The sequence below is a fragment of the Rattus rattus genome, chromosome 6, assembly GCF_011064425.1.
Source record: "Rattus rattus isolate New Zealand chromosome 6, Rrattus_CSIRO_v1, whole genome shotgun sequence".
Taxonomy (NCBI): domain Eukaryota; kingdom Metazoa; phylum Chordata; class Mammalia; order Rodentia; family Muridae; genus Rattus; species Rattus rattus.
This window is the reverse complement of record NC_046159.1, coordinates 100,057,976-100,079,993: the sequence shown is the minus strand read 5'-3', so window position 1 is coordinate 100,079,993 and position 22,018 is coordinate 100,057,976. Positions and strand designations below refer to the sequence as shown.

General features: G+C 39.0%; 1 protein-coding gene across 3 annotated transcripts in view; it reads right to left on the bottom strand.

The window, feature by feature from the left end:
• Positions 1-22,018, bottom strand: part of Braf (B-Raf proto-oncogene, serine/threonine kinase) — a 131,349-nt gene that overhangs the window by 108,862 nt on the left and 469 nt on the right. The gene's annotated exons all lie outside the window — the stretch shown is intronic.

Genomic DNA, 22,018 nt, shown 5'->3' with positions numbered 1-22,018 from the left:
CTTACTTGGCCGCCCTTCCCCCACCTTGAGGCTCTTCTATATATAATCCAGACATCTTGGTCTCTCCACTTTTTCTCTTCTCTTCTCTTTCCGCATGCTCTTTCTCACTTTCAAAATGAGTTAAAAATAGTACAACAAAATATATCTAGTAACCTAAGAGTTAGGCAAAACTAATGCCTATTAATGAAATCACTTATATCAACAGGTGATATGATCACCTCAATAACAATGGAGGGAGATGTAGAAATTTCATTTAAATACTCATGAATGAAATTATTCAGAAGAACTTCACAGCAAACTACAAATCAAGAAACATTCTAAAACTTCACATAGAGTATAAGAAATTTACAATAAGTCACTAAAAATACACACTTTTTAAGATTTATTTATTTTACACGTATGAGTACTTCATACAGATATGTGCACCACATGCATGCCTGGTGCAATGGAGCTCCTGAAACTAGAGTTACAGATGGTTGTGAGCTGCCATGTGGGTGCTGGGAATTGAACCCCAGTCCTCTGGAAGAGCAACCAATGCTCTTAACCACTGAGCCATCTCTCCAGCCCCAAGACACATTTCTAAGAAAGGAAAAACAAAGGTGACCATTATTATTTATGACTATATATGGAAGGCCCTAGCTAATGCATTAGAACAATAATAACTACATAGAGCAACCATTACTTGTACATGTAAATGTCATTTTAAAATTCCGGCAATGCAATAGGGAACTTGAAAAATACTAAGTACTGTGTCAGAACCAGATAGAAAATTCAAACAAACCAATCAACGGTTTCTTCCACACAACTTTATTTTATTTTATTAAAGATTTATTCATTTATTATATATAAGTACACTGTAGCTGTCTTTAGACACACCAGAAGAGGGCATCGGATCTCTTTACAGATGGTTGTGAGCCACCATGTGGTTGCTGGGAATTGAACTCAGGACCTCTGGAAGAGTAGTCGGGTGCTCTTAACCTCAGAGCCATCTCTCCAGCCCCACAACTTTATTTTTGATTTTTATTTATTTATTCATTTATCCATATTCATTTATTAGTTTTTATTTATTATCTCAGGATTGGAGATGACTCTGATTAACAACACTCGCTGCCCTTCAAAGGGAGTTTAGTTTTCAGTATCCACACCCCACAGCTCCAAACTGCCATGTAACTCTAATTCCAGGAGATCTGACACCATGTCCTAGCAGCCTTGGGTTTCTGCACACACATGCAAACACACACAAACACACACATACAAATGATAATAAAAATAAATATTCAAAGCAAGCATCTCATTCACAACGGCACAAAAGGATACAAGAATTAAAACCAATACTCTCATCTACAAAGTGAAGAACACTGTATAGAAAAGTAAAACCTATTAAGGAAAAAACCATAAACACCTAAGTAAGTGATGATAAAGACCATGATCATGAGTTGTGAAACTCTGAATTATAATTATAAATCGACCTATATGAACATATAGTCAATAAAATTACAATCAAAATCCTTATGGTTTGAATGGGTATGGCCTTCATAGACTCATGTATAAGAATACTTGGCTTATAGAGAGTTGTACTATTAGAGGGTGTGGCCTTGTTGGAGGAAGTGTGTCATTGTGGGGGAGGGCTTTGAGGCCTGCTCTGCTCAAGCTACACCCAGAGTGACAGTCTCCTTCAGATGCCTGCAGATCAAGATGTAGAACTACCTCTCGGCTTCTCCAGCACCATGGCTGTCTACATGCTGCCATGCCTCCCACCATGATGATACTGGACTGAACCTCTGGAACTGTACACTGGCCCCAATTAAATGTTTTTCTTTGTAAAGTTGCCTTGGTCATGGTTTCTTGTCACAGTAGTGAAACCCTAAGACTTGTGTAGATTGTCACAACTTAATTCTATGATCTCATGAAAAGTTAACTAGTATAGGTTTACACAAAATCAACAAAGAGGCTGGCATTAGCAAAAACCAAGACACTATATAAAAAAAGAATAGTAATGTGGACCTGACACTATTAGAGAAAACAGAATCTAGTATATATTCAAGGGTGATTTACAAATCAATGAGAATAAAATCACATACATATGCAAACATGGTATTTGGATAATTACATGTCCCCAGACAGCTTCCTATTTTCCCAAGACGGCATAAATAAAAAAAACTATAATTTTTGTAAACTTAAATTTATCAGATGCAATAGAGTAACATTCTGCAACACTAGGGAGCAAATGTTCTAAAGAAACAAAAAGAATTCTAAACAAAAAGAAAAATAAGTCATATTGTGTCTACAATAAACCATTCCCTCAAAATAAAATTTTAAAATAAACAGCTCAACCTAAGATGTCCATAAATTTTAAAAAAATGCAAAGGCTAATAAATACATAAAAACAAATTTAACCTTAGAAGTAATCAGAGGTGGCCCATACATATACAGCCACCCAATTAGACAAGATGGATGAAGCAAAGAAGTGCAGATCGACAGGAGCCGGATGTAGATCGATCCTGAGAGACACAGCCAGAATACAGCAAATACAGAGGCGAATGCCAGCAGCAAACCACTGAACTGAGAACGGGACCCCGTTGAAGGAATCAGAGAAAGAACTGGAAGAGCTTGAAGGGGCTTGAGACCCCATATGTACAACAATGCCAAGCAACCAGAGCTTCCAGGGACTAAGCCACTACCTAAAAAGACTATACATGGACTGACCCTGGACTCTGACCTCATAGGTAGCAATGAATATCCTAGTAAGAGCACCAGTGGAAGGGGGAAGCCCTGGGTCCTGCTAAGACTGAACCCCCAGTGAACTAGATTGTTGGGAGGAGGCGGCAATGGGGGGGAGGGTGGGGGGGGAACACCCATAAGGAAGGGGATGGGGGAGGGGGATGTTTGCCGGAAACCGGGAAAGGGAATAACACTCGAAATGTACATAAGAAATACTCAAGTTAATAAAAAAAAATAAATAAATAAATAAAAAAAGAAGTAATCAGAGGGAAATAAAAGGGAAATCATTAGTTTATAGAAATGTTAGTTTAATGAATTCTAAAACAAGCCCCTGTAAGTTGAACTGACATGGCCAATCTTGTTTCCCAAGAGCTGATTACTATCACATACGCTTCTGACAATTTGTCTCTTGTAATTCTAGTACCTATATCTGGATTCCTAAACAATATCATTAATTCCATCTTGCTTTGAACTTATTTTTTTGTAAATATGTGCATTATTTTCTCAAGACAAGTGTGCACATGTGGGTGAGGTGAGTGTCTGAAATGCTCAAACAGTGCCTTCTGCCTTTGTTTGAGATGGACTAGAACTCTGCAACTAGCCTCGCCTTAACCTTGCTAGATGTCAGTCACCTTAATCTCTGCCTCCCATCTTGCCATCACTAGGATTACACACACACACCATATGACGCACACACACACACACACCACACTGCACACCACGCACACTGGCTCTAGTGATCTAAACTCAGCATTTTGTTTTTGAACATTCTATTAGAATCATGTTGTCATATGGTTTTGCAGCTTGCTTCTAATATCTTACTAATATATTTGTGAGATTCACATATACTGATACAAGAGATGTCTAAGATTTGTATATCTTTTTGTTTTAATTTTTTTGAGATTAAAATATAATTACATCATTTCCCTTCTTCCCTTTCCTCTCTCCAACCTCTCTTGGGTACCCCAACACAGCTACTCTCTATCAAATCCATGGCCTTTTTTCCTATTTTGTATTTCTAATCCACTTGATCTAGTTTTATAGTCTGTAATTAAATATATATCACTAAATAAATATGTAATTATATATTTATTTTACTAATGAATGTGTGAATTTTTGTATTTGGTGGCTAATATCAATCAACCTTCTTTGTTGGTAGTGGTAGTGGTTTTGGTGTTTTGAGACAAGGTTTCTCTGTGTAGCCCTGGCTGTCCTGGAACTGACTCTGTAGACCAGGCTGTCCTGGAACTCACAGCTACACCTGCCTCTACCTCCCAAGTTCTGGGATTAAAAGTGTACACTACCACCACCTGGCTTCAATAAGCCTTCTTAAATATATGCTTCCATTTTTCTAGGGCAGCAGTTCTCAACCTGTGGGTCATGATACCTTTGAAGGTCACTTACCAGATATTTATATTACAATTCAAAACAGTAGCAAAATTAGTTATGAAGTAGCAACACAATAACTTTATGGCTGGAGGTCACTGCAACATGAGGAACTATATTAAAGGGTTGCGGCATTAGGAAGTTTTAAGAACCATTGCTCTAGGGAAAAGGTTGAATCACAAAGCAGGATTCCGGGGTTGCAATCAGGATCTGCAACTCAAAAAGCAAATTATCAGTTTCCACCCAACTCCTCTTTAATCAGAAGCTATAGGAGTGGAGTCCAACAACTTTAATTCTTATGCATATCAAGCTTGAAAATAGTTGGAGCAAGATAACTGTCTACCAGAAATATTGCTTGTTATAGGTCACCTAATTATTTTCTAAAGTGAGTTTTCTAATTAACACTCTGACTAGAAATCAAAGAAACTCCTACTTCTCCATATTAACACCAATAACTGATATTGTCAGATGTCTTCATTTCTACCAATCTAATCTATATAAAATGGTCTTATTGTTTTAATTTTCCTGATTGTTCCTAAAGTTAAAGAACATTCCAAATGCTTATTGGCCATGTCCCCCTGTATTTCTATCTTATCTACCTACCTACTGCATTTTCTTTTGATTTTTGTTTTGTAACTGTGGAGATGCAGAGACCATTTTTAATTTTTGTGTATATATATACATATACATATATACATACACATATATATATACACACATACACACACACACACACACACACACACACACACACACACACACACATTATGCACTTGAGTGGAAGCCAGAGATCAAGTTGTGTGTCTAAGGCCATCAAGAGTGCAAAACAGGGATGGAGAGATGGTTCAGAGGTTACAAACACTGACTGCTCTTCCAGAGGTCCTGAGTTCAATTCCCAGCAACCACATGGTGGCTCGCAACCATCTGTAATGAGATCCGATGCCCTCTTCTGGTTTATCTGAAGAGAGTGACAGTGTACCCACATACATAAAACAAAACAAAAAAATAAATAAATAAATAAATAAATCTAAAAAAAAAAGACAGTGGCTTTCACTCTCGTCTGAAAAGTCAGCCGTGGTGCCATGAAGAGGCCCCTTATGAGTAAATCTATGAGTAAGTCTGCTATATCCAGATGAGGAAACAGGGGAGAAGACTATCTGTCACTGGGACAGGACTTGAAATGATTACATCCTTGGTTATTCTAGCCTTGTGAGATCCTAGTGCCAGAACTATGCCAGCTAAGTTGCTGATTCTTGCCCCACAAAAGCTGTGACCTGTTTGCTATTTTTATTATGTTTTAGAAACACAAGAGGCTACTAAATTTTGGAAGAGCTTATTAACTATTATGGGTGGGCTGCAAGTATCTTCACTTATTTGTTGTACCTTGTCTTTCAGTCTCTTAATTAGGTGGGGGTTGTTTCTGCATGAGTATGTGAGGCTGTTATATGCCTGTTCACATGTATGTGGGTACATGTATATAGAGAGAGACCTAAGGTTGACCTCAGGCATCTTTCTCAATGGAACTCAGAGCTCACCAATATTGCTCATCTAGCTAGCCTGCTTGTTCTGGAGATTCCATGCCAACCTTCCAAAAGCTGGAATTGTAGGCAAACTGCCATACCCATTAGGCATTTATGTGGATGATGGGAATCTAAACTCTGATCCTCATGGTGTCTTAAGAGTTCTGTGAAGAGTGCTGTGAAGGGACACCAAGAAAACTCTCACAAAGGAAAACATTTAGTTAATTAACTGTCTAACAGTTTCAGGGGTTTAATCCATTATTGTCATGGTGGCATATCGGCAGACACAAGAGAAGGAGCTAAGAGTTCTACATCTTGATCTGCAGGCAGCATGAGACTGCCACACTAGTCCTAGTTTGAGCATGAGACCTCAAACCCCATCTCTACAGTGACACACTTCCTCCAACAAGGTCACACCTACTCCAATAAGGCCACATTCCTAATAGTGCTACTCCCTATGGACAAGCATTCAAACACATGAGTCTATGGAGGCCATTCCTATTTAAAACACCACACTTTATTCACTGAATTACCTCCCAGGCCCATTATAAGGTATTTATAAAGAGAAGTTTCTATTTTCTCTTTCTTTTTGTTGTATATGGGCATATGCACTGCAGTGTGCATGCGGAGATCAGAAGACACCTCTGGAATCTGTTCTTTCCTTCCACCTTAACCTAGGTTCCAGAGATCAAACTTAGGTTACTAGACTAGCACAACAAGCACCTTTACCATCTCTCTGGCCTCTCTTTTTAACGTAGTCATGTATATCAATTAAAAAGTTCTTTTCTGGGCTAGAATCATGCCTTAACAGTAGAGTACATACTTAAGGCCCTAAGGATCTATCTCTGGCATTACAAACCAAAAGAATGTCTTGAGCTCATAACATTATGCTCTTATTTAAAAATAAAATTATTTGACGTATGTGCACAGGCATTTTTCTGCATAAATGTCTGTACATCATATGAATATCTGGTGCCAGAGGAGGGCATTGGATTCTCTGAGATTGGAGTTACAGACAGCTGTGGGTTGCCATTAGGGTGCTTGGATTGAACCCAGGTTCTCTGGAAGAGCAATTAGTGTTCTTAACTGCTGAGTCATCTCTTCAGTCCCCAACTCTGTTAATTTTGTAACGGGTTTTCTTTCAGCTTTGCCTTTTTAAAATTTAATCTACTAGAAGCTAACATTTAAGGAATGGGGTTCTGAGTGTACTTGTTTACTTTGTGTGGAAGTCAGAAGACAGCTCTCACAAATTGGTCCTCTCTTGCCACCTTGTGGTATCTAAAAATGTCCTTACCTGCTGAGCCATCTCCTTAGAGTAAGCAATTGTCCCAGCAAGTCAGGAACCCTTCCCCCAACTAATTAACCATGGAGCATTTTCAACCCACTGACTCCTACATAAGCATATTAAATCCATTTTCTGCATACTATTTTCCATTTTGTATTCATCTTTCCTTTTCTTTTTATAAGCCTCTTAGACATTCTACAGGCTACACTTTAAAATCTGTCCATAAGATCCTTTAGAGCATAATCCCTTTCCCAAGATCAGTTGACTCTGAAGAGCATTCAGCAGTAGATTCTCTTCTCCCATAATAACAAATCTGTGGTCCAAATTTATTGACCATGAAAGATTTATTTTAAGCAAAATTACTCTACTTCTCGTCTTCCTTGTATTAAAAATATTAGCAAAGTCTAAAGAAAATAGCTGGACAGTGGTGGTGGTGCACAGCTTTGATCCCAGCACTCAGGAGGCAGACGCAGGAGGATCTCTGAGTTTCAAGCCAGTCTTGAAACAGAATGAGTTCCAAAACAGCCAGGGATACAGAAAAACCCTGTCTCAAAAAACCCAAACCAAACCAAACAAACAAAACGCAAAGTAAATCAATCACAGGAGAGCTCAGTATGTTCGGAACTCTAAAGTTATTATAGTTTGTCCTAGAATAAAACACAGGAAGAAGAACAAAGAGAGATAGGACTGTGATTATTAGATCAGGAAGGTTTGGGGAGTGAAGGTGAATAAATTTTATTTAATTTGTAAACAACAGGGTGTTACTATGTTACTAAATTCCTTAAGCTTTAATAGCTAAAGCTTAAGACTGACCAGTAGGTATAATGGATCAAAAATAGAAGTAAACTATGGGCAAAACAAAAATAAAAGGGTCTTAAGAGAGAAATAATCAGGGCTTAAACTAGAGTGCTGGAGAGGAATAAACTGAAGCGTCGTGGCAGATGGTAAGTCAAAGGATCTGGGTGCTCACTCTAGAGAGGAATCAGGAACACAGAGCAGGTAGTGCTATGGAGTATCCAGCATCAGTTCTAGTAAGTGCTAAGTTTGCTAGGACAAAGGGAGAGTCAACTTGAAGGCAAGGATCACTGAGTTTAGAACTGACTTGCTGACTTTGTGATGTCAGTGAAACACTCAGATGACAAAGACCAAGGAATACAGAAAATGCAGGCAGACACTCGTTACAGTGCACAGGTAGCCTGGCGGTTAAAAGAACAAAGTGGTTAGAAATGCAGAGACTGTCAAGAAGGAAGGTCTGAGTGAGTGCATAGTTAAGTTCAAGTACTAAGAAATCAGAAACAGGTGTCAAAAGCAGCAACAGAGGCCCTGCCTGGCATGGAGAACATCTTCAGTTCCATGGTTGTTTAAAAAAAGGCAGGAGGAAAGTCAAGCAGAGGTATTTTTAGTTTGGAGTTGGGGTGACCTGGATACATATACGCATGAGGGCAAACTACAAGTAACCAGAGTCAAGGAATATCTAAAGATTTGCTTGTGCGCCTACCTATTAAATGAGAATACAAAACTAAGACAGCAGAAGAGAAAGACTGTGATATTGCAGAAGACTAAACTAGGATAGTAGAACTGGAGACATACATTAAAGAAAGCATATTTGTGTTCCATATTTGGAGGTCTCTTTATCAACAGTAATTTTACAAAGAAATTGTCTTACTATTGATAATTCACTTGATACAGATGCTATAGGAAAAAACCCTCCAGACTCCCTTCAATTCTGATCTCCGATTGGGCAGACATCTCCTACACCTTTTGCTTTCCTCCCTTTCTTTTGTGGTGACAGGACTAAGCCCAGGGCCTCCCCTTTAATGGTTTGTTTGTGTTTGTTTGGTCCTACAAAAGGACAGGATCTTTAGTACACAGTTCAACTGTGACTAGAAGTAGTCACTCTGAAAAACCTGCTGTCTCCCCTAAACAAAGGTCTTAGGACACCACCCTCATTTGTGTCTCCATTAAGGGTCCTAGAACTTTATGCAATGATCACTCATTTCAGTGCATGCTCCTCTTTGCTCTTCACTCCACCTTACACCTCAGACTTTTTACTCCATACCAAGTGCCTTTCCTTGCTGAGCCACTGGCCCAGCCCAGTTACTTCTTTGAAGGACAACTTTCTTTGCTTTGCTTGGCTTTCAGGATTTCTCCTTGTTTTACTATGATTTGTCTGGATAGATTTGTTTTTTTCTTATACTGTTAACAATTCAATGCACTTCTTACATCTGTCAGCTGGTTCTTATTAGATCTAGAAAATTTTCACTCAGAACCCACTCTGCAAATATTAATTTTGCAATACTTTACTCTGGAGCACTGACTGAATATGTTAGATTCCCAACCCACCTCCCAACCTTCTTGTCTTCTATGCTTTCTTCAGCATTTTCAATCTTTTTGACTGTAGGCTTAATTTGATATATTTCTTTAGATTTATATGCTAAGCATCCCCTTCTTTCTTCACCTAAGACTATTCGGTTAAGCTTTTCATGTATTTAATACACGATAGTTTTCGTCTCCAGAGTTTCTATTTTTTCTAAATATATGAAGTCATTTTTATAGTTTATCTTCGTTTTAAAATTACCAATTGTTTTGAATTTGGTAACTGCCATATCACCTGGCCTTTGAATTCATGCTTAGTTATTAGGGTTTTTTCTTTTCAGAGTTTACTTTGAGGAAGCCAGGTATGGTAGCACACACTTTTAACCCGAGGACTCGGTAGGCAAAGGTATCTCTGAGTCAAGGCCAGCCTGGTCTATGAAGCAAGTTTCAGAACACCCAGGGCTACACAGTGAAGACTGTCTTGTTTTGTTATTTTAATTACCTTTAGATATATATTCAAGATGAATTACATAAATCTTATATTGCAATAAGACTTTTTTTGACCCAGAATATGTTTTCTTACATGCAATTTTGCTTGATTTTTTAAAACGATTCTTGGTTACTTTTAACAATGTACTGGCTTATTCACTTGGGATCCAAGTTCAGTTCCCAATACCCACCCACAGGGTAGGAGAAGGTCACTGCATATAACTTTAGTTCTAGGATTTGATACAGGCTTCTGGCCTCTATAAGCACTCATATACACATGGTACACATTACATGTATAACATTTCAGACCCATAAACATATACAGAAAATTAAAAATAAATAAGCAAATTTAAAAAGAAAAATTATTAGTAATAATTTCCTAATAAGTGTGGACCTTCGCCTTTTCTTCTGCCAAACTTAGAAGAGTACTATCTCTGAAACTAGGAACTATGATAAATAGCTTTGGAGCCACTGGGCCCCCACCATCCCCCACACCACACCCCAAACAACAAAAACTGCTCTAAAAGTCAGTATGAAAGAAAGGAAAAAACTACAGTCACAATTTTAAAGTTTTTTTTTTTTAAACTTTCCCTTTGATTCCTCTGTTCTAGTCAGCCTTCTCTAGGATCTCACATTTCTGAAATGTAGGACCGTATCTGGTTTGTACAAAAAGATTTTAAAATATGTATATATGTCTAAATGTGTATGTACCTGAGTGAATGTAACTTGGAGGCCAGAAGAGGGGGTCAAATCCCCTGGACCTAGAGCTATAGCTGCTTGGCCATGATTGTCCAGAAGTGAGCTTGGGTCCTTTGAAAAAGAGGTGTGTGTGTGTGTGTGTGTGTGTGTGTGTGTGTGTGTGTGAGAGAGAGAGAGAGAGAGAGAGAGAGAGAGAGAGAGAGAGAGAGAGAGAGACGTGCACACGTGTTTAAATTGGTTTTAGGGGTCAAACTTGGGTCCTTGAGTCCTCAACTGACTAAGATATTCTCTCAACCCAAGAACCTTTTTGAGAAAGGGAATTGCTGGATAATCCAGGATGGGTAGGAAACTTACTTTGTAAACAGCCTAGGTTGGTACAAAATTTAAGATCCTCCTACAGGGGGGTTGGGGATTTAGCTCAGTGGTAGAGCGATTGCCTAGCAAGGCACTGGGTTCAGTCCCCAGCTCCAACAAAAAAAAAAAAGACATGTATATGTCACACCAGGCTTAGAATAGTAAAGAACAATTAATAGAAGCTGAACCTTTTACAACACAAAGTTTTTAACCCTAATGGAGCAGAAAACTCCAATCATTACAGAACTTAAGAGCTGCATAAACCAACAGAATTCTGAGAGCAAACTGGAAAACTATGGTTAAAGACAGACAGAACTTTGGAGAAGAAAACCAGCACTTCCCAGATTAGTGATAACTCTTTGGATTAGGAGCACTGAGATTAGGTGAATACTTGGTGCACAAGTCTAGTGTGCTGGTTAAACCCCTGGAAACCACATAAAGGTATAAGGAATCAACTCCAAAAAGTTGTCCTCTGACTTCTACAGCTGCAGAGTGGAACACACACACACACACACACACACACACACACACACACACACACAGAGAGAGAGAGAGAGAGAGAGAGAGAGAGAGAGAGAGAGAGAGAGATTGATTTTAAAGATCTAAAAATAAAACTGCAGTATAATAAAATTCTCCAGCACAGCACTGACGGAACAGCTACTCATTATATGAGACTATTTAATCTGAAAATTACATAAATTTAGTGCATCAGTGCTGCCAGGCAAACAGAATGAACAGCAGCCTATCACTGGGCAACAAAGAACATTTTCAACATCATAGAAAGTCTGACAGAGACTGACAAGTGTTAGTCTAAAGGAAGCTGATAAGAAAAAAACAAAAACCAAACAAACAAACAAACAAACAAAAAAAACCCTTGCAATATGGCGAGTAAAATGATACAGGATGCTGTCCGTCAACAAGCAAGGCAAAGGCACGGAATTGGGCTTAGAAGAGATTAAGGACTCTTCTTCCTACAGTAGATGGTAGGTCACTGAAGCATAGGAGGTTTGGAGGGCAGAGAGGGGAGAGGTGGGATTTATATTTTAGGCAATAAAAAAAATGTAAACTAAACCAAGTACAATTTGAAGTATTAAAAAAAGTACAGAATGGGAACTGTTTCACTGCACAGCGTAAAAGTTTAATTGCAATGATAGATACTGCTCTACATAAACAAAATATAGGATTTCTTTTTTCTTCTATTGAGACTGAATCTCTCTATGTAGTCCTGACTGTCCTGGAACTCACTACATAGTCCAGGCTGGCCTTGAACTCAAAGAAATCCACCTGCATCTGCTTCCTGAATGCTGGAATTAAAGGCATACATCATCATGCCTAGCACAGAAACTTTCTTAAAAAGAAAAATCAGTCACCAAATCTCTCAAAATTTTGCTTAAAGCCATGACAGAAGAGTTACAGATACCTCATGCAGTAATAATTCATGTCTTATTTGAGTCAAAATGAGAGTGACTCATACCCAGCGTTTAAACTGCCTTGTCAAGTTACATTTAACTGTGCAGATGCGACACCAAAGGTTAGGAAGCCCACAGCGCTGCCCAGCTTCTCCTAAGCTAACACTGCCCACCAACTTGACTGTCTGTCAGCACTCCCTTCTCTCCTGTGTGCTGCTGAGTTGTAACACTCACTTCCCTTCCAAAACACCATGCTCCTTTGGGATGAAACTTTACCCTACTGGAGCCTGACACAAACCAAACAGACCCTGAGCAGGTTCAGCTGTCACTGGTACTGCCCAGCAGGTTTACTGTCACGTGCTCTGCAGCACTGCTTTATCATAAAGTATCGTACTGAGAGCCATCCTTCCACCACACACCAAGCCTGCCTTCCTCCTGCCTTTCCAGAAGCATTGCTTCGGCAGCTCTTATCTTTCCTGAAATAGTTGGTGTTTTGCTCTAATGTTTCATTTCCAGCATCTTACAACTTTATGATTCTCATCATCAAAAAATATTACTTTTGCCTGAGGCTAATATGGGAACACATGCATACAATTCCAACACCTAGGATAATAAGGAAGATGATTGTGAATCTCAAGTCAATTTGAACCATATAACAATTCTTTCTTTCAAAACCCTTTAAAAATTAGGTGGAAGCACTTTGATCCCAGCACTCAGGAGGCAGAGGCAGAGGCAGGCAGGAGTTTAAGGCAGGAGTTTATAGATTGAGTTCCAGGACAGACACAGTAAAAAAACACAAAAATTAAATTAATTAAAATTAAAAACATAATTTCTTGATTCTCACTTGTCACGATCCACTTCTTGATCTCTTAACCCATTTTGTGCTATAACAAAATACTTGAGGCTGAGTAATTTTAAGGTAAAAACAGTTATTTGATTTCCAATTCTGAATGAATCGCACATCAGACAACTGCTATAAAACCCAAAAGGAGTTTAATAAGGTCTATTTCCTAGTTTCTAACAGTAATAAGTAGTTCAACCAGTTATTAAAGTGGTCTATACTTCCACAGTCAGGGCTACACATAGAAACACTATCTCAAAAACAAAACAAAACAAAATAAAACAAAACAAAACAAATATCCCTCATTCTATTTCATGGGCCCCCTTGCTGGAACTGGAATGATAGCTATTATACCTTCATTCTAAGCTCTGTTATAAATGATAAATTGTCTAGCAGCCTAAGTTCTCAAATGAATGTTTTTGAGATAGGGTTTCAATGTGTAGTCCTGGCTGTCCTCAAACTCACAAAGATCTACCTGCATCTACCTCCCAAGTACTGGGATTAATGAAAAGCATGAGCCACCAGTGCCCAGCTAAACGGAGGCTGTTCATATGTGCCATATCTAGAACTGGTACACATCATCTGTATCCATAGGCTACTAGCTGGAATGCAATCTTTCCATCATACCTACGTAACTACAAAGTAGAAATGCTAACTTGCTGTGTATGAAAAGGAAAATAAAATATGGCTATCATGATAGTATTTGCCCCAGGGCCTCATTCAACTCCAGAGCCATAAATCCAATTACTTATTCAAAATCTCAGACAGCATTTGCTATCTGCCTCTAACTTAGCATCCCATAAAGTGAATTTCTGACCTGATCTTCTCTTTCCTAGTGATCTCTCTCTCTCTCTCTCTCTCTCTCTCTCTCTCTCTCTCTCTCTCTCTCTCTCTCTCACCCCAGCATTATACATTCAGTCTATCAACAAATCCAAGGGCTTAGGATGTAGCTCAGTGGTACAATACCTGCTAGAAAGTACAAAGTCTTGGGTTAAATCACCAGCATTGTTGTTGGGGGCAGGGTAAAACATATCAGATTTGATCTATTTTCAAACTATTCAAAATCTGACTCCTTTCTCTGCTTTCCTGATACAACTCTGTCCTCCATAGTTCTTTTCCTTGTCCCTTATAGTCTATTCTCTATACTGTAACCAAAGTGTTCCTATTAAGATGTGAGAACTGGGGCTTAGCTGTCCAAGTACTTACCAAGTTTAGTTGCCAATACCCATGTAAAAGACTGGCTGCTTTGCTTTTTTTTTTTTTTTTTTGCTAGACAGTCTAGCCAAATGAGTAAGTTTCAAGTTCACTAAGAGACCTTCTCTCAAAAAGAATAAGGTAGACAGAAATTGAGGAAGACAGTTGACATCACCCTCCAGTTTCCACATGCATACATGAGCACACATGCGTGCACACACACACACACATACACATGTGCATACACACATGAACAAATAAAAATAAACACACAAACCTGTGATATCAGGTCACTCAGCTCTGGCTAATGAAACTTAAATAAGGCCTTCCTTTTCCTTTAAAATGTTAAACTCCTTTACAACAGTCCTTGGCCATGCCCCAAGCCCTCTGGAATTTCATCTCCCACTGGCTTTCAATTCTTTTGAGTTACTCCAGCAACTCTGGTCTCTTACTACAATAAGTAAGGTACATTCTTCACACAAGTGTGTTAGTTCTCCAAGGAATGCACTCCCATTTTCTTTCTTCCAACTCTTGTGCAAATGCCACCTTCTAAAACTGAGGTCTGCCTTGTTCTCAGTGTACCTCCCCAGGCCTACTTTGCTTCCCTGAAATTTTCCACAGAACTTATTATCTTCAAACATACTATGTAATCTCCTTTCTGAAGCAGGCATGATGGTGCATGTCTTTAGCCCCAACACTCAAGAGGCAGAGGCAGGACTGTCTTAAGTTCAAGGACAGCTTGGGTTCAGAGCACACGTAAAATAGCCTTAATTACATAGTGAGACTCTAAACAGTTTGGAAAAAGGGTTTGAGGAGTCAGCTCAATGGTTAAGAATTTTTGTTGCTCTTTTGTGTCTTGCAGAGACATAGGTTTGGTTTCCAGCACCCACACAAAAGCTCAAAATCATCCTTAACTCTAGTTCCACGCGATCCATCGCATCTTCTGATCCCTACGAGCACCAGGCACATACATGGTGCAGGCAAAACGCTCATGCACATAAATCTCAAAAGTTATTTATAAAGAAATACTTTCTTTTGTTTCTTGGATGGGTTTTCGGTTTTGTTTCATTTTGTTTTTGAATCAGTCTCACGTAGTACCAGCTGGTTTCAAACTGTCTGAAAGTTGCCAAGGACAGCCTTGAACAGCTGATCCTCTTGCTTCCACCTCCTGAGCATCAAAATTGATTATAGGTGTGTACTACCACAGCCAGACTACAACTTTCCTTTTTGTCTAATTATGGTTTATTTGTTCTCCCACAAATCCCAACATGTACTGCTCTCCCAGAAAATAGACTCCATAAAGGGTACAGATTTTTGTTTTGAAATATATTCCTAAACTCATAAAATATTACCTGACATATTGTAGGCACTAAGTGTTTATTGAACATAGGAATACGTACTGTTCTATGAAATAACTCAATGCAAATGGCAGCAAAGCAGTTTTAGGTGCCAGCAAAGCTAACAGTGACCACAGTTTTAAAATCGCCAAAGCAAAGTCAGTTTATCACCTTAGCCATAAAAACACAGCGTGTCCTTGTACTATCACAGCGACTCTCTTATCCTTGATTGTTTATCCAGTACGTCAATAATATGTTGCCACTTTATGTTTCTTGGATTCAAAGGTAGTTTCAAGACAACATTAACAGAATGCAGTCAACACTCAGTTTTAGATCAATTCTAAGGACTGTCAAAATTTCATAACTAGAGCCTAAGTTGTCTGTTACTGGATTTCATTTAAAACAAGCATATACAACAAAGATTTCTGGAAGAAACGTCTTAATTATATGTACCTTTTGTCTTGCAAATCAGCAGAAAAATAATAGTGATAGTTTTACATATTTATTACCTCGGTTTATTCTCATAGCAGTCCTCTAAGCCACATTTGCGCTAACAGAAGTTCAGTGCACAGCATACGGAGGCGTGGGGGAAGATCAAGAGGTGCCAGCAAAAAGCTTGCTGTGAGCAAATTATGTATTCATATAAAGATAATGTGTTGCAATTGTGTGACTTTTGGCTAATATGAGAAGCCACATGTAGGAAGAATCTATGGATGAAATCTAGGCAATCACTAACAACTAACAGAAATGGATACTTCTAACAGCTTAGGATACCCCTGTTAGGACTCCGCAGTTCTCTAAACTGTAACCTGTTCCCTACTTGATGTTCTTTGGAAGTAGAGTAATATGACGGAGGAATGAGCATGTGGGCACAGCGCATGGCAAATTGTCCATTTGACATACAAAAGCCCTGGGTTTACCCACTCCTCATTCCCCCACCTCCCTAACCCTCCACCCCTCACCCCGAAAAGAAACAAAAGCTGAAACCAATTAGTTATTTGAAAGTAATTAAAATAGTATTTTTGTTTTGTTTTGTTTGAAGCAGTGTCACTGTATATAGTCCTGGCTGCTCTGGAACTTACCAGGACGGCCTTAAACTTACAGAGATCTGCCTGCCCCAACTCAGGAGGACTGAGATTAAAGTTATGTACCATCAAACCCAGCAAAATAGTTCTTCTAACAACATCACCAAAGAGTTATAAAAGGTTATAAACACAACTACTTGGCATTCATAGAAAAAAGATATTTTAAAATGAATATTAAATTCCTTATACATTATCAAAAACTGTACTAACAAGAATTCCTTAAAGTAACTCCAGGGCTGGGGAGATGGCTCAATAACAGGTAAAATTCTTTCTGTCAATCACTAGGACCTGAGTTTGGGTTCCCAGCATCTACTAGAGCTGGAGGACAGAGACAAAAGGATCCCAAGGGCTCGCTGGTCAGCCAGGATAGTGTTGGAGTTATTGGAAAACCATCATACTATAGTACATCTTCCCCAGAAGTGCTGTCACTAACTATAGCCGCATAGTAGGAATGAAAATGAGGTTTATTTGATATTACTGTGCTCCCAGAGGAAATATAGTTAATTGAGCGCAGAGCAATTTTTACATTCTGTATAAGGGTATTCCCGGGGTCCAGGAAGGAATATAAAATTACTGGGCATCATTTTCTTGATACCAGATAGTCAATAGTCTTGATATTAGAAGTAACATTTATTTATTTACCAAAGATCAAGAGAAAGCCAGGTGGTGGTAGTGCATGCCTTTAATCCCAGCAGTTGGAAGGCAGAAGTAGGAGGAACTCTGAGTTTGAGGCCAGCCTGGTCTGCAAAGCAAGTTCTAGGACAGCCAGGGCTACAAAGAGAACCCCTGTCTCAAAAAAACAAAAATAATGATCAAGAGAAAACAGAGAGCAAGATAACAGTAGAGGGAGAAAGAAATAACTAAAGTGAGGTACAGGCTGGGTAAAGTGGCTCATTAAGTATGCTAACAGACTGGTAGTAAAGACTGGAAACAAAACAAACAAACAAAAACCAAAAGAAACCACCTTCCAGAATGCCAGTGCATCCACAAAATATTTTTAGAAAGGGATGTGTGAGCCAATGAGGATGCAGGCCTTGTAATATTAACATGAAGTTATCTCTAGCACTATGGTAAAGAAAGCACAGCATGACCTCAAAAACTAGACAAGCTCCCAAACAGGTCCACTTCTTTTGAATTCAGAAGTAATATGACTGACTATGACTGGGCTGTACAGAAGAATCACCATAGGTGAAGTGGGCAAGAGGAAAGAGGGAGCTGCAAACAATTTTAACATCTGAGGAAGACAAAAATCTAACAAGAGCTGCTAACAAAAAGGCTTATCCTGATAGGAATTTTGACAGAGGAATCCAGGAATAGGAGCAAACAAGATTTCTAAACGAAGGGGATTATGACAAGAAGTTCACGAAGTACTCACTTAAATTAATATTAAGTTGTCAACGAAACAAAATGCATTTCTGCAGCTCCAAAGGAGAAAGCAAGCTTATGATTGGAGATAAAGGGGGATTCGGTAGGTGACAAGCCTTAGAAAACACCAAAGCACAGTGAAAACACCGTGGACTTTCTTCTTTGTCACTCCAAGAACATGGCTTTTCAGCTGCCACTAGACTACTCATCCTGATCAGTAAAACAGGGGAAAGAAAAACAATCGAAGTCTGATTGCTTTAGTCTGCTGTACTGCTGTAATTTTTCGGGCCTCCAAACACAATTAAATCAATTCTGCAATTACATTTAAGACATGCCATAATTCAACTATCCAGTCCAACATTCCTTTTGGTCAACTTAAAATAGATTGCCAGCATATATAAGCAACGATACAAGATAATTCTCTTTTTTTTTAAATAAAAGGGTGAATGGATGCTTAAAGGAAGGTGTTAAGTCAGGAAAAAGAAATGGGTTCAGAAAAGGAGGAACACAGACACACTGAAAACAGCCACTCTCCGAAGGACATTTTTGCATATACCTTGACAAGTATTAATAGCAACAGCTAAAACTTACTGCACATACACACACCTTCCTGCCTTAGTGAGAACACCACTTTTCAGAGGCATGATGCAACCTAAGATGTGTTTTAATACAGTGGGCCTCATTATAAAGCAGATCCCATCCTAGAATATTCCCTAGTCAGTGCATTATTATAATTATACAGCTTAGCCAAGACTGCCTAAGAGATCTTGAAAACAGAAAATAATACAATTCTAATTGCATTACAGTTTTAAGAAACTCTGTTCTCTAAAAACACAGCATGAAAGGAACAGGTAATAAATATCACACCCTGGTATCACACATTTTAAATTATATATGTATTTATTATTAACCACCTGGTAATATTATACCATGTCATGCCATAAGGCCAGAAAAAGAAATTGTCGTCAAGGAAATAGAAATGGTCAGAATTAAAAGCTTAATGGCAAGATTATAAGATACTGAATAAATATTTAGTAAGTTCTTGTTATGTATTAGAATATTTTATTTTGGGAACCTATACAGTAATACAAAAATGGGCCATAAAATCTGTTCATTCTCCAACATAATTTTACATACAAATGTCTACATTCTATGTTGAAGATGCTTGATAACAGCAATTAAAAAAATAATAACCTAATGTCCAAAAATGTTATCAGTTAAATCATACTTTATCTAGGGACACATTAGTTTTGTTGTACTATTGTTTCAAAAGTTACAAATCTGTATATAAAATGTATTGCACAAGCATTAAAAAAGACTGGTTGTAATATATACAAATAATTTATGTTTATAGCAATTATACATTGTGGGTACTTTTTGTATTTTCCCCCCTAACTTTTCAATAATGGATATGTTTTCCTTTTGTAATTAGTTTTTGGTACAGCTGAAATTTCTCTTTGACAATTTTTTTTAAACTCAGGTAAGATAAAAATTTATAATAAAATGTCATTACACACATTCATAATGTTTTATCTTTCAGTGTACTTAATAATTAAAGAGACTCCTTTAAGTTCATATAAAAAGACGGTGAATTAAAAGACCACAGAATACTTCAGTTTCCTCTGAGTTGATGTTAACTTTGAACTGCTGGGTATAGGGCACATGCCAGGAATCCCAGCACTTAGGAAGTAGTGGCAGAAGGACACGAGTTCTAACTGCAGCCTCAGCCACATACTGAGCTTCTGAGGAGCCTGGGACCCACGATACTACTTCCCAGAAGAATTTATTTTGTTATGTATAGTGTTTGTCATCTTTTTCCTTCTTATCATCACCAGACATTAAACCCTAGGAAGGATGCAATGGGAAACATCTGCTTTTAGCCAAATAAATTAAGAATAGAGTTTCAGGAGATACAAACATGCCTTCAGTTATGAGTGGTTTAGTTTAACTTCATCTGGCCTAGAGGTCCTCAAGCACTGGGACATGGGGATTGCCTAGAAAGTATCAAACAAAGTTACAGCCCTAATACTCACTACTTCAGAAAGAAGGGGGAGGGGGGAAGGTAAGAGATCCAAGTGCTCTAGCTCTCCAAAGTAAATAACGAGATCTTCCAAACAGGAATGCAAACTGTCCTAATAACCCTGACATAAAGTTCTCAAGTTAGTGTCATCTCCGAGAATTATCCTTGTATAACTCCTATCCATTAAGTTGCCCATACTTCTATCCTAGTCCTCACACATCTATACAGTTCAAGACACCCATACAGGCCCTGCAGAGTAAAGGCCAGACACACCTGTGCCTAGTAAGACAAAGGCATATCCGATTCCTGGGGAAAATAGACAGCAGATGTGACCCCTAGCATTTCTCCATTAAAAACAATGTATCCTAAAAATAAATTTCCATGTCAACGGAACAAAGTTGTTTATAAATAAGAAGGAATGTGGAGGTGTGGGGAAGACAAGAGGAAACTTCAGCAAGTCAAGTACCAAAAGCCAGGAAACACGACAGAATGAATGGTAACTAGGGATAAGGGAAACAGACTGAACTAGGAAATGGATGAAGGGAAGAGCTTTATCCTTGGAATCGAAGAAGCTGGGGCAAATAAGGAAATGCAAGTGGAAACTGACCCGACCATGAATTCAAATGGGAAGCTGGGATTATTTCAAATTAAGAAATAAGAAAAAAAATGTGAGAAGTTTAGACTGGTTCAAATGATGGTACTGAACACATTCTGGGCAGAGATGGCATCAAAAGGTGGAAAACAAACATTATTGTGAACAGACTGCTAATGATATCTCGAGAGTAGTGGATAAGTTTCCCAGGTAAATATAATGAAGCAGGAAAAAGAACATTGCAGAGATAAGGAGGGAGTATGAGAATTGGGAAACTTAAGCAGCAGGTTTATCTTTAAGTGAAATGAACAAAATTAAGTCACTCTACTCAATTGTTTGTAAGGTGTTGTTCATGTGATACAATGCCCGAATAGTAAATGCAGTAAGTTTTACAAACAGAGAAAAGAGAATAAATTAAGTACTTTGACAAGGTAGTAGGTTGGTTGAATGATGCAAGGGCAGGCTAACAAAAGCCAAGTACTAAAGACAGGTAAACATGAAAGATGAAAAAGAAGGGACAGAAATGGCAGCGACACAGATAATTAAACCCACTAAAACCAAAAAGCCCACGAAGGGTATCAATTAAGGCGTGGATGTGCACTGAAAGGCTAACCCAAATCGCCAGCAGTGCAAGGGAGCAAAGGGTCAAGTGAAACCTGATGGAATCTTGACAGCCTTGGGGTTCTGGGAGTAAGTGGCTTCCAAAGTGTCCAAAAGGATTTGTGAAGGTAACAACAGATTGCGAGGCTGGGGAGCAGTGGAATGGAGTAGAGGCCCTCAAGAGGACCAGGGTAAGAGAGGAGCAAAAATGTTCTTCAGTGGAAACTAAGGTTAGAGGCAAGTAGGAACAGTTGGGAAATGAGCCGGGTGGTGGATGAGAATAGAGGTTACGGTTAGCAAGGAAGCACTGACAAACATTATTATTCGGGGATCAGAGACCAGGATGGGAAAAAGCTTCGGAACAGTAAAAAAATGGGGCTGAAAAAGTAAAGACTACACCAAAATCCCCGCCGGGGCAAAACCGGTCAAAAGAAAAATCCCCTAAACAAGTAGAAAAGTGGGAAGGGGACCAGGGCCTGCAAAGGGGAGATAGTGAGGAGAGTATTGAGAGATGCGCTCCGTCATCCCCACGACCAGGGAGTAAGCACACACGGCAGTTCCTAGGTCTAGGGGATCGAAGGGTACTGCTCCGGCCACTAAGCTCCATCCTCGACGCCGTCCCTGCCGGCTAGCTAAAAGGAAAAACATCTCAGGGATGCAGGGCTGGAAGCCTCAGCCAGGCGTGACCTTCTCCACCAACCCGGAGTTTCGCCCCCTAGGGAAAGGCTCCAGCTCTGCCCCCGCTGCCCCAACCCCATCTGGGGGGGGGCCGGGGAACCCCCCCCCCCGGGCCATCGTGTATGTT